Genomic DNA, 11,783 nt, shown 5'->3' on the forward strand with positions numbered 1-11,783 from the left:
AAAATGTCAATATATAAGTAGTAAACAATTAACCAATGTAATTAAAAGAAAATTTCCATTACAAAGTTATTACTAAACACAAAATACTGAGTAATAATTTTACTAGAAGATGTACAAGACTGAAAGACCCTCCTACTTTATAAACTTTAAAATATTGCTTATAGAATGTAATATTTCTTTAAATGAATATATATGTGCTTGTATATATGCATATATGTTAGTATATATAATAATAGAGATAATGTGGCATTAGCATAATGCTAAAGAATCCAGAGATAAATTCATAGATATATGGTCAATTGAATTTTCACTGATGTACCAAAATAATCCAACAGAGAAAGAAAAGTGTTTTCAACCAATGGTTCTGGAACAACTAGGTATGTTTATGGAAAAAGAAACCAAAGAACAATGCCCCTTTCCTCTTACAATACAACACTGAACACAAAATAGAGCAGAAATCTAAATGTAAAAATTAAACTGATTAAATAAACTTCTAGAGGAAAATGTTCCATTGGACAATGAAGTTTTCTAGATGTGATATGAAAAGCATTAATCATAAAACATAATAACTGATATTTTCAAAATAAAATAATTTAGTCTTATAAAGATCCTGTTAAGAAAACAAAGTTAAAAGACTTAGAGAAAATATTCACAGTACATCTGACAAAGGACTTTTTTCAATAATATGTAAAAAACTGACAAACAAAAAGACGGACAACTCAATTTTAAAAAGTGTGTAAAGTATTTAATATGGCATTTCACAGAAAGAATTCCTCAATGATAAATAAGCAAATGAAAAGTTTCTCAACATTATTAGTCAGTTAATAATTTTTAAAAAATTGGTGTGAATGTGTAGCAACAGGACCTCTCATATGTTTCTGGAAAGAATATAAAAATACTATTACTTTTTTAAAAAAATTTCTGTGCGAATTTTTGAGTGGGCACGTTTTTTATCTTGAGTGGAATTACTGTCTCACGGTAACTCTAACCTTTGATAAACTGAATGATGCAATTACCTTTGTAACTCCTCTAAAATTTTCTCTAAAATTTAAAAATATATTACTATAAAAACAACTCCTTCGACTTGTAGATATTTACTCAAGAAAAATGAAGAAAATATTCCCACGCAAGGTTTTACATGAATATTCTTAGCAGCATTATTCACAATAGGCAAATATAAGAAACAGTCTGAATTTCCTAACGTTGATTGGATAAACAACACATGGAATAACCATACAATAGAAGCATCTCAACATCCACATAAATGAAAGAAGCTAGACCAAATAGAATACATAATGTATAATTAGATTTATACAAAATTTTAGAAAATTTACACTAATGTATATTGTCAGACAACAGATCTTCTCTGTCTGATGTGGAGAGGAAGATGGATTAAAAAGGGAAATGAGAAATCTTTTAGGAGTGAGGGAAATCTGTATCTTAATTGTGGCAGTGGGTTCACGAGCATATACATCTCTCACAACTTATTGAATTGTACACAGTTTATTTTATGTAAGTTGTACATCAATAAAGTTGATTTGAAAACACATTGTTGGATCCAATAGATATGAGAACTCTAGCTATAGATGAAAAACGGGCATTCGAACCAGTGAAAAAACATTAACTTTGGAATAGAAATATATATATTCGCATGCTGACTATTTATTATAGCAGACTAATTATAAAATTCAGAAAGTTCCTGAACCCCCTTTTCACCTTCTGTAAAAGGGAGACAATGTGTACGGTCAGACTTGCCCTGAAGCTAAAGTGAAACAAAATATGCAAGATACTTAATATATAGTAGATATTGTTTCTTTCCTTTTACTTTTTCACACTATTAGTTTTGTTTTCCTTGAGTACATCCTGACTGTGATTTCAACTGACTGGGAGAGATCTCCTACTACATAACCTAACCTTTCAAATCAAAATATCATTTTTTATTTAACTCGAAATATTACATTTTTCCTTTTTTACCATTCACATATTTTTATTGGCAAAATGTTATTTACTTATAGAATGATGAATTGCATTATTTTCATGGAGGAAAATAATGTTTATCTTTTGAATTGCATTTGAATTGCATGAATAAATAAGAATGTATAGAATAATAAATTTTAAATGCCCCAAACTACATGATAATATAGTATCTACATTAGTACGTGTGGTGAAAAGCAGAGAACATCTTATATTAAAGAAAGAACACATTTGCATGCCTCAGTTGCAGAAACTGACTTCGTTTCCTCTGAAGTCCTAAATACATGCTTTCTTTGCTTTCTGACACTTCCAAAATGATTTTTAAAACAATTTGCAAACTAGTTGCTAAGCAGAATGTAAGTACTGCAACATGTTAATGTAGAATATATGTGAGATTTAAATCCTCAAAGCCAATTCATATAGAAAGGAAGCAATCTATGATTCAGCATCATTTAACCTCACTTCAAAATGGAATAATGGAGCGCTACTGCTCAAGAAATTATTAGTAGGTCCAGCATCCACAAAAAGAAGAATTTATTATTTTGATTTGCTGATCAAGGAGGGGGACTCTGACATCAGTCGCTTAGGCGAAACATTTTTGGATCCATTGCAGACCCTATGATGTATCTTACTCTGTCAGCTGAGACGTTTCTTTTCTGTTTAAACTACATTCTCATTTACTCCTTTAGAAATGCCTTAATAAGCAAAGTTTTGTTTTGTTATGCTTCACTCTTGAGTGTGTCACAGTTTCATCTAACACGAGCATGAAATAAGGTTCAGAATGACATTGCTTCTTTTTATTGATCCCTTTCTATATTCTTTACATATACCACACTTAGTTCTCATGGGTGCTTTGGGAGGTAAATACTGCCTATTCCCTTCATCCTACTCATGAAAAAAAAGTGGGGCTCAAATATTTTTCACAAGAGCCCACAATTAGCTTGAAGGCTGGAATTTGATTCTAGGAATAGTGTCCTTATTTTTTCTATTGCAGGATCCCAAGGCAAAGATATTCAGTGAGTACCAGATGACTGAGAAACTGACCAAGGTGTGTTTTGAAAGTTAATGGTGATAGTTCTGGCAGTATCAAAGAATGCAAACACATTGCTCTTTGGAAATCGGTGTTTCTCTTTCTAGGCACATACACAGTCTGTGTCCCTTTTGCCCAAAGCAGAATCAAGCAGTGTAAGAGATTAATAGTTGCCCTATTATCGCCAGGTTGCATGCCTGCTGTCTACTAATATCCTTTTGACATTTTGATGGATATAGGTCAGAAAACTATTGCAGGTTCAAAATTTCATTTAGCCATAGGTGGTTTGAGATTTTTCTAATTCATAACAGGCACATCTGGGTTGATGAAACACTTTCTCTTGGTGCTCAGTTCTCTTAATGTACTTGGGCAACAGTATATAGTTCTGATTCAGGAATGATACAATTATTTTTCTCTTGAAGTCATAGCAAACTGAGGTGTGTGTGTATATGTGTATATACATATACACATATATGCATATGTATGTATATGTATATAGTCCTTCTACCACATATATATATCTCATATATGAGAAGATATATATATGATATATATGAGATATATATATGTGCTAGAAGGACTCTAAAGGCTTGTGTTCTTTCGTCACCCCACAGATTTAGCTAGGCCAAATAACACTTATTTGAAGTCTCATGATTCAGTCTACATGGATATCTAAGTAACCTGGTGTTACTCATGAGAACTCTTCATTTCTAATTGAGAAACCTTATTAAGCTGTTCTTCCACCAGCATCCACACTATTTGGGGGAAATTAGTCTTTCAGATCTTTCCAATGAACCTCAATTTCTCCTTCTCTGATATGGAATGGGTTGAGCTGGCACACACATGTCTCTGGTCATCTTCAACTCTAATGTGCTTTGATTCTATATTTACTACTTTCAAGTGAAAAAGGAGGAGTGATTTCACTTCTATTGCAACTTCTCCGGTGATATTATTGTGGCCTCTTTTTTTCAGAGAAATCATTTGCATTTTATAACTTTAGCGCTCCATGAATAAATGTCTCTAGCAAAATTACTAGTATGAGTGCATGTTAAGCCATTAGACCTGAAAATTTAAAGAAAAAAAAGACACGTGTACATGTAACCTTGCTGAAAAGATAAACTACGATGTTCACTAAGCCAAAATCACCATCTGTATCTACCAGTGAATTTATTTTATTTTTTCATAAACCGAGAGAGTTTTAAAGAAGTAAAAGTTTTTTTTTTTGCTAATGTCTCTTATTTTAGCTAATTGAATCATGATGATATTATTTGAGTCATTTATGTGATAATCAATCTTCCGATAAAAAAGATTTAGAGTGATATAGTAGTTAAAAGTTTTTGCTTTGTAGCCAGATAGGCTAGGTTCAGATTTGGTTTCTAACAATTACTAATAATGATGCCTTCATAGACTTGTTATAAGAAGTAAAAGGGATAAATATGTATAAACTATGTGGTGGCTGTTTTGTATTGCCCTACTATGTCTTTAAATAAGAACATTGACTCAGGGAGGGGTCAGTACTCTCCTCCACGGGTTTTGATAGACACAGTGAGAAGTTCTACCGACTAATGGAGTAGTGGTGCCATGATTAAGCCAAATTTTATTTTAATTATTATGCGTATCACCCCATTCTTCTGTCTGGAAAATTAATACAAGCCTCGCCTGAGTCGAATTACAAGACAGTGAACTTCATCCTGGAGACAAAGGTAGTAAATGCCTAATGTGCCTGAACAGATCATTTTGACAGGCAGAAAACTACTGCCAACAACAAAGTGTCCAAATAGAATTATAATTATAATATATTCATGAACAAGACACATTCGACTTTTCTTTCTCATCTAGCCAGGAAAAACAAAAAGAAACAATATCCCATTGCTCGCTCAGATTATACAGTGCTCTGCCCACAAGCAGGCTCAGCGCACATTATTAATTTGCTAAATCAGCATAAGCAAATGACTGCTTAATAAATGGATTCATAGAGTCTTCTATTCACTGTGGAGAGAGCGCATTAAGATCACTTTCATAAGAGGTGTTCACAAATCTCCTCTTTCTGGGCATAGAGTAAGAATGTAAATCCCTGCCCCCTTTGAAGTTAGGTGTGAATTTACGACGGGCTTTGGCAAATGTGAGCTAATGTGATATATCATGCTAGATGGAAGCATAAAGAAACAGTACGCCACTTGTACTCTGCCACCCCTCTGCCATGGTAACCACAGGAGGACTCACCGAAGTGAATGTTCGCTCAGTGGCCTGGCCTGGTTCCTGCATAACCGCTATTCCCTGAGCCCTTCTTTTGACCCAATAGGATGGATATATGATCTGAGGGAGACATATGCTTATTACAAACCATTGGGATTTGAGATAGCAGAGTCATGTTGTATCTGGTTGACAAATTAAATACTGGTATACTCGACTTTCCTCATCTTCCAGATTTTATAAGTCTTCCATTTGTTCATCATTGCTATGGAATAAAATCCATATTCCCTGGTATGGTATACGATACTCTCTCTAGCCACATCTTTCTTCTGCGTTCTAGTCTAGTCACTGGATCTTTATAATGTCTCCATCAATCTAGTAATTAAAACAATATTTCAAGGTAGTTTTAACTTGCATTTCTATCAGTAAGAATAAGCTTGACCATCTTTTCTGATTTATGAGCCATTTATCTTTTATTCCCTGTATGTTTCAAAAGGAAAATCTTCAACACTGTAAAGATATGGCTCAATTATTTTCTTGTATGTACTCTTATTGACAGTCTTGGTGTCAACCTTGATTCTTATTTATTCACAGGTGATTTTTTGGTAAGGTTTTAAAAGTTTCATTTTGATAGTCTTAAATTTTACTATGATATACATTGTATGTGTATCATATATAAGCGTATATACTATATGTATACTATGATACACATATACACTGATATATCAGTTACTATGATATACACTAATGTCCCTGTTTAATTCTAAATATATCAAATAGTAAATCTTTTTTAAAAAATTCTGTAACTATTAGGTCTTTAATTTTTGAAGTATTTCTCCCTGTGTTTATTTTGATCAACTGTGAAAACCATTCTAAGAATGTTGACACTTCCAACCCACAGTTTTTAAACATTTATTTTATATTTCCTACCATTTAATTTATTTCTAATGTCTTATGGAAAAATTCTTTAAACATCCCTTTTAACTCACTGATTTGCTCTTCAGCTGTATCGACTCCACTGTTCAACTCTTTCATTTTTTTCTTTCAACTATTGTAGGTTTATTCTGGGTTATACCTTTTGAATCCTTGTTTCAGGTTCATCTTTTCAATATTCTAATTTCTTTGAAGATAGTAAATTTGCATATTTTCAATATTCTAATTGCTTTGAAGGTAACAAATCTGTTTCTATACAAAATTTATTTTGTCTGCTTCGTTAATTCCTAAGAATACCCAACCTCTGAATTTTCTATTTTACTAGTTATAACATTTAGTGATATGTACATAGGGTAAGACTTTCCAGCCTTAGCTCATGTCCCTTCTCATGGATTCCAAGTGGGTTGGAGACATGCCTCATGGAGCTTTAACACTGCTCTCTGAATCTTACTGTGGCTTAAAAGTTTTTGAGAGCTTGCTGCCTCAGTTGTATTTGCCTAGCCCTTTAGATATACAGAAATATATAAGAAAGATAACATTTTCAGGAGATATATTTTTTCAAATATATCAAATTCTAACTAGCCCTTCTGCCTCAGATATTAACTACTTTTATCACACTGGAAGTTTGATATTTTCCTCCAAACCTCAAGTTGGTGCTAAGATATTGCTGTTTCTCTGTTTGTAGTGACCACATTCAAGCACAGATCCAGTCAAGCAAAACGGGAGATTAAAGGCACATCAGTAGACTTCCCTTTACCTTGTTTTTGCTTAAATTGTTCTTCCTTTTGGACCACATTTTTTTTCTGTGTAACTTACCATCTTGTTAGGTAAATGAGATTTCTCATAGAAACAGACACAGATCTCAGGAGCAATATTTGCTATCATATGTATTACATTGATTTAAGTTTCTTCTTTAATTATATACCCAAGTTGCTTCTTGTCCATGTGTATTTAAAGGCTTACATCTCATCATTTGCATATATTTAGAATTAGTGGGGAGGGGTTCTCTTCATCAGTGAAATCTGCTATGTTACTTACCAAAGATGTATTTGACTTTTTAAATTATATTTTAGAAGTTTCTATGAGATTAGGAGTACAGGGAATTAACTAATTGATATTAGTAATTAAATATATCATTCTTGGCATACTTTACTTGGCATACTTTATTTAAAAACAAGCTGTCAAAAACATATTGTTAAGAGCAGAACTAAATAAAATTAAAACCAGAAAAAACAGTGAAGACAGTCAGTGAAACAAAAAGCTGATTCTTTGAAAAGATTTAAAAAAAAAATGATATCTCTTTAGCAAGACTAACAAAAACGAAAGAAATCATATATTACTAATATTAGGAATGAAACATGTGATAACCACTTCATACCTCATAAATACTAAAAGAATAATAATAATAAGTGAATACTGCACAGAATGCTATACACGAAAATTTGATAACTAAGATAAAATGGACCAATTCCTCAAAAATTACAAACTACCTAGTAAATACAACTCACCAATAATAAATTAACAAAAACATCCCTATAATTATCAAGGACATTAAATGCATATATTATAAGCTTCTGAAACAGAAATTTTGAGGCCCGGTTTTCACTGGAGAATTCTGCCTAACATTTAAAGACTAACACTAATTTACACAATCTTGTACAGAAAACAGATGAGGAGGGAACACTTTTCAACTTACTTATGAAGCCAGCATTACCCTGAATGAAAACCAGAGATAACAATGTAAAAAAACAACAACAACAACAAAAACAAACAAACAAAAAAACTATAGATCAATATACCTCATAAATATAGGTGTAAAGATTCCTAATAAAATATTAGGAATTCAGCAATATGGAAAATGGATTATATACCATGACCAAGTGGGGTTTGTTAAATAGATGTTAGGGTAATTCAGTATTTAAAAAATCAACTAATGCAATCTACTATATTAACTGATTAAAGAAGAAAAAATACATGTATATATATTATATATACATAAAATTTTAAGTTATAAGTCTATAGCCATGCCATCCTGAAAACATCTGATCCTGTCTGATCTCAGAAGCTAAGCAGGGTCAGTCCTGGTTAGTACTTGGATGGGAGACCACCTAGGAAGACCAGGTGCTGTAAGCATAAAAGAAAAAATAAATAAATTAAATTATTTGTACACACACAGAGTCTGGAGACTCAGAAAAGAATTACAGGCTGGAGAACCAGGAAGAGCCAATATTGCAGTTTATGTCCCAAGGCCATCTTTATAGAATTCCCTATTGCCTTCCACTGATTAGATGAGGCTCACCCATATTATGATGTGTGATTCACTTTACTCCAAGTTCACTGATTTAAATGTTAATCTCATTTTAAAACACCTTCAGAGAAACATCCCCGCCCCACCAAATTTGAATACATATTTAGGACTGTGGCCCAGCCAATTTGACACTTAAAATTAATCATCACAGAACTATTCACATACAATGTGATAATGCCAATTTTCTAGTTTTGATATTGAATTATAATTATGTAAGATGTAACCACTAGAGAAACTGAATGAAGGGTACACAGATCTTTCTGTACTCTTTTCAACTTCCTCTGCATGTACAATTATTTCCAAATAAAACGTTTTTTTTTAAAACCACACTCCTGCTATAAATGCAAGAGGAAGAAGAATCTGCCATAAACAGGGGAGGAAGAAATGAATTGAGCTTCTAATGAAATATTGATGACCATGTGTGGTCAAGTATGACATATTATGATAATGAGTCCCTTTGTCATGGTTATTCACTGAATGTTCAGGAAAGTACCCTAAAAACAAAGCAGAAGGAAAAGAGTTGAGAAAGCACTCTTGGAAGCGTGGGGCTCCTAGCAAGGGCAAGATATCCACAGGCTGAAATCAGAGCAGAACTGAGAGGACTCCATTAGGTGCTCTCTAGGGGTGATAATGAGAATGAGGCAGAATAGCTGAGAGAATCTCCTCCCTTTCCCCCACACTCTGGAATTTCACTCAAGTAATACTGTGCCAGTTGTGAAAGCTAAGAGAAATCCTTCTATGGCTTATCAGTTTGTCACAGAAGCTAGGAGTGCTGCCCTGAGAAGTTTCAGGGATGGGACAGTACTTACTTAAGGATGGAAAGAAACAAGACAAAGGGGAAAATGAGGATGGAGATCTAAGAGAATTTCCCAGGGACCAAAGAGTGGGCAGCTAGGTAACAAAGCAAACAAAGACCTTCAACAGCCCACAATGGAGCAGGCTCAGCTCTGGAGCAGAGGCCCTTCTGCCAACCAGCTTTTAGATTTTTAGACTCTGTTAGAGGGAAGGTCTTGATCCATCCCTCAACACATTTTATTGTAGTCATCCAAGTCTGCAGTGTTGCAGAAAAGTTGCAAAAATCAGACTAGTGAGAAACCAAGCAGCACTCAGAGAGTTGGAGAACTCAGGTTTATTATGCCAGTGGTCCCAGAGGAGCTTGCACTCTGAAGATCTGGGCCCAGAGCTCAGTTGCAACATTGCTTATACAGAACTTATTTGGTATGGGCTGATTGGTTAATTTGTCCTCAGATGGTTACAAAGCGCAGGAGTTGCTACGGGGTTGGAGGCAGTTACAAAGAGTTAGGAAGTGCAAGAGTTGCTAGGGGGTATAGGCAGTTACATTTGTTGCTTAGACAGAACAAGCAAAAGGGAAGATGAATCTTTAGTTAATTTCTAGTATGGCCTATGCAGCAAGCATATCTACAGAAGCAGAACAAAGAGCTGATTAGCCTTTTGAGTGAAAATTCCTCTTCATTGGCACCATTCATTCAGATTCAGTTCTGTTACAAATTAAATCCATTTGACTCCTACCTACCATTGTGACATGACATGAGAAAGGGTGTACCCCATTCTGGAGATAAATATAATTTATTTTAGTTTTTACTCTTGTAGACAATATATATGTCACCTAATTAAAATATATACTGATTACCAAAAATAGAGGCTATACCTATTTCAAGAAAATATTTTAGTTTAAAAAAAAAAAGCAATAAATCTTAAGGTACAGACATACTAAAAGTAGAATTTTTTATCACAATGAGAAAAAAACTAGAAATAATTTAAAAAGTCAGAAGGAAATGCCTTTCCATATTGAAATAAAAGTAATAAACAACAATATATTAAACAACAGTTAGGTCAAAGGGTAAATATAAAGAAGTTTTAGAATTACTTGAAAATAAGAATAATGAAAATAGAACACAAAAGATTTTGTGGCATTCAGTTAAAACATTTGTAAGAAAATATAGTATTAAACACCTATATAAACAAAAAATGAGATAAAAAATAAATTAAGTGAATTAGTTATCCAATTCAAAAAACTAGGAAAAGAATGCCAAACTAAATGAAAAGAAAGCTAATATAAAATTTCATAAAAATAAAAATAGAAATAAATGAATTAGAAAACTGATACACACTAGAACTAATAAATACATGCCAAATTTATTTCCTTTGCAAATTCTATCATGCTCCCAAAGGAAAAATGTAAAACTAGATCAAATAGATCATTTTCTTTAAAAAATTACAGAAACAAACTCAATATACAGAAATTATAAGTAGATTAATTACCCTAGAAGAAATAAAGCAATTCTCCCAGTTGAGTTCATCTAGGAATTTTACCAAGTTTTTAAAGATCAGGTAATCATAATGCTACATAAACTGTCCCAGAACAATAAAAAGGACGACCCCTAAATTTACTTTATAATATAAATATAACATTTATCTTATACATTGTGTAAAATTGATAAATTATAAGTATATTTTACTTACAGATATCAATGCAAATTTTTAAAATATAACACTAGCAAATAGAATCTAATAGCACATTAAAAATCATTTAAGGTAAACAACTGTAGTTAATGTCATTAATGCAAATGTAGTTCAATGTTAGGAAGGTCATAAATATGGTCATAAATAATATATCAATAAATTTGAAAATAGAAATTATCTGATTATGTCTAAAGATGCAGAGAAGGCATTTGTCAAAAATCAGCATATATAATGTTAAAAGTATACTTAATAAATAAGACTTGATACATTAACATGATAAAATATATATCTTAATCAAGTGAGCACTTAATTAAAAGTAAAAGACTATAGGTTTTCCAACTATAGTAAAAAAAAAAAAAATACAAAATTATCTTCGTGACTGTCTCATGGTACCAAGAAGAAACAAACAAAAAATTTAGCATATAAGATCCAAGGCTTTAAGTCTGGAACTCTGAAGAGCTACACACTACGAGGAAGTATAAACCATTAGGAGAAGAGGTCTTGCAAAAACCACAAACTGGCCTTGAGAAAACTTAGGCCCCAACTGGATTAAAGTCATTGCTGTCACTCTATGTTCCTGGTAGAAGATACATTGAAGCCTTTAGGGAAAATAATAGCACTTGGAGATAGCAAATATATCCATATATTTCATATATAATATATATTTCAAATATACAGATGAACTGTCTCTCATATATATATTTTCACAAAAGAATTAAAGAGATTATCATTTAATTGAAAAAATGCAAACAGATTTGTGGAAATCTTCAAAGATCATGTAACACAGAAAAGAATGTGAGAGACACAAGTGAAAAAAAGACATGATGAAAGGTTTAGCATTCCTGGTGTCTTGGAAGAAAA

General features: G+C 32.5%; 1 pseudogene; it reads left to right on the forward strand.

Moving 5' to 3' along the window:
- Positions 1-8,144: 8,144 nt before the first annotated feature.
- LOC112473725 lies at positions 8,145-8,263 on the forward strand (annotated as a pseudogene).
- The last annotated feature ends 3,520 nt before the right edge of the window (positions 8,264-11,783 follow it).

This window comes from Pteropus alecto, unplaced genomic scaffold, assembly GCF_000325575.1.
Source record: "Pteropus alecto unplaced genomic scaffold, ASM32557v1 scaffold8, whole genome shotgun sequence".
Taxonomy (NCBI): Eukaryota; Metazoa; Chordata; class Mammalia; order Chiroptera; family Pteropodidae; genus Pteropus; species Pteropus alecto.